We start from the raw sequence: 3,093 nt of genomic DNA on the forward strand, positions 1-3,093 counted from the left end.
TCAGAATTAAGTTTCTGACCTCCTGGTCAGAGTTGAGTTTCAGGCCAGCCTCAGGACACCTCCTCCACAGGCGAATCTCTGTTGCCTATTTGGTTCCTTAGACTCTGACCTGGGCTGTGGTGGCCTCTCCAACTTTGCCCTTCCCCCTGGGCATCTTGTCTTCTCAGTGCCCCCTCTGACCACCTATCTAATTTTGTAATTCCCATCCATGTGCTTGGCTTCTCAGGGATGAGGGATTTAGTAGGGAAGGGAATAGTGGTTCAGGCTTGAATGTTTTAAGCGCCTATAGAAAACTGAGCTGGAGTGTATGGTTGGAAATGGGAACCTGGAGATTTTAATGTTTCTCAAATTTGAAAAATGTGAATATTTCTCAGAGTGCCATCCTTAGTTTTTTTTCTCTTCTCTTCCAACCTGCCCTCCTTGAGCAATGTCATTCTCCCTTATTGATGAGTTAAATGGGCTACTTACAAGCCAACAGATGCCTGCATGTCCCCCTAATGCAGCCTTACCATACTGTAATTAATGTTCAAGGTCCAGTCTTTGCCACTAGAGTCTGAGATTCCTCAGAACTGCCTTCAATTATCAGTGAATCCTCATGTTTCAGCACTTACAAGAGTACTACTTACATCTGCTGAATGACTGTAATAACATGGGTACTGCCACATGACAGAACATTATGCAGCTATTAAACATCTTGTTTTTAAAAAATATTTAGTGACGTGAGAAAGGGCTAATGAAATACTAGAGAAAATAGTAAGTAGAGACAATACTATATCCATAATATGATCTCAAGTTTACAAAAACATACACGTATATGAGCAGACAAAAAAAGATAAGAAAACACATCACCAGTTTAATTATCTCTGGTGATAGGATTTGGCTACATTTTTTTCTCTTATTTTAATTTTATTGGAGAACAGCCATGGTCATTGGTTATACATTGCTTTCATGCTACAATGGCTTTTAGGGAAGGCGCAGCTCACAGTGGCCCATGTGGGGATCAAACTGGCAACCTTGATGTTACCCTGCTCTAACCAACTGAACTAACTGGTCACCCTGTTTTTCTTTTTTAGGCTTTCCTATACTTCCCAAAATTTCAGTGAGAAAGTATTATTTTATTATGTAAATATAAATGTTAATATTTTATGGTATAGTTGATTCTCATATACATCCCTTGATTATCCTCCTATCTGTTGTTGAGGCTTAACACCAATATTGAAGCAAATTTCTGTTAATACCCAGTGGTTTGGGATCACAGATTTTCAGACATTTTTATAGTTTACATGTTAAAGCTACACATAATAAACAAACCTGGGACATGATTACTTGCCACAAATCAGCAGTGACTGTGCTTAATGTGTGTGTGTATGTGTGTGTGTGTATGAATATTTATGTATGTATGGAATTCTATCTTATCCCTATCAATTTAGCCACTTCAATGAATTTGTAATATAATGTTTTATAAGAAATAAAGTATATCAGATAAAAAGTGATGTCAAGTCAGAGCTGGATTAAAGACAATTTTGATTTTTAAAAGTAGTCAGTAGGAATCTTGTTTTTAAAACAGATCTTTAAAGATTGTACCATATATATACATACACACACATAAACACACATCTATATTGCACCCTCCTATTAAAATAAAGCAACAACAGGTATGCACTACAGTTATGAATGGGAAAATTATATTTGTACTAGTTTCTCTGTTGGTGCTAGTGCATTCATGCCTGCTGTTTAGGCAGGACAAGGCATTTTGTAAATCACTGTGTGCAGGGCCCAGAGGCTCAGGTAGTCTATTATTTAAATTATAAAGTTAAATAAAAGGCATTTTGGGGAAATTCTGAAAATAATTCAATTGCTCTAAAATAATTTATATGTATTATAGCTTTCATCTTGAGACTTTTGAAAAGGTCAGTTTCCCCTCAATGAGGACACATAATACGTGAAAGATCAAGTACATACAGATATCTCATTTGTATTATTTAAGGTTCTTTTGGTGCAAGTTATTGAAGCCAAATCTAGCCAGCAAAAGAGAAGAGTCCTGTATCATAGGGAGCCTGGGTGTTCTGTCCAGAGCAGCTGGGCTTTAGGAAGGATTCAAACGGAAACCCAGAACGCCTGGGGCTCTCTCCAGCTGTCATCTCTGCTGCTCTCTCTGGAGACAGCACTCTCTCTTTCTCAGGTCTTTACAGTAAAATGTGGCTGCCTCACTGCTCCTGGGTTCACCTGTTTGTTTCACCCACCCTAAGCAGCTAACTTGCTTTTCCTCATCATTTCTAAAAATCTCTGAAGGGAATCCAATTGGCCCAGCTCAGGTCAGCTGTCACTTCTTGGACCATTCAAATGGTGACAAAGGTGGAGTCAGGTAGTCATGGCTTCTGGAACTCCCACTAAGGACCAGGGGCAGATCTCAGGGAAATAAGAACCACTGTGAGCTGGGAGACACTCCAAATTAATAGCTTTGTAAGTATATTAGAATAAGACCAGTGCCAGAAAGCATCTAGGGCAGCCATTCCTAAATGGAGGCAGAAGAAGCAGGGAAATCAACAATTCTGAACGCTAAGGAAGTTTTCACAGTATTCCACTGATGACATATTTCTAAGGAGAGCAATAATATAGCTTTCATCAATATTCAAGGGGTCTATAAACTTCATTAACAGCTCTATAAGCTCCATTAACAACCTTTAATAGAGCGCGCGCGCGCGCGCACACACACACACACACACACACACACACACACACACATACACCATTAAGTAACTTATTTTTTAATAATAAGCACACACCATCCTATTAACATGAGCCAAACAATCTTAAGTGATTTAGGTATTATTAGGTGGTGTGGCTGGAGAGAAATGTCTCATTTAATAAAACATGACTGTTTTATAATGAACAGTCAGGAATCTAGTCCTAAGTACACTGTACTTCATAAGACTTTATTATTTAAACAAGGTTAAATTAAGAGGGGAAAAAAACAGGGCCGGCCGAGTGGCACAATGGTTAAGAACTGGCTTGGGATGCCAGAGGGCCCCGGTTCGGATCCCACATATGAGGGCCAGTGACACTGCCCTCCACAGCTAAGATGCTGAACAA

The sequence above is a fragment of the Hipposideros armiger genome, unplaced genomic scaffold (assembly GCF_001890085.2).
Source record: "Hipposideros armiger isolate ML-2016 unplaced genomic scaffold, ASM189008v1 scaffold_907, whole genome shotgun sequence".
In the NCBI taxonomy this organism is placed as follows: Eukaryota; Metazoa; Chordata; class Mammalia; order Chiroptera; family Hipposideridae; genus Hipposideros; species Hipposideros armiger.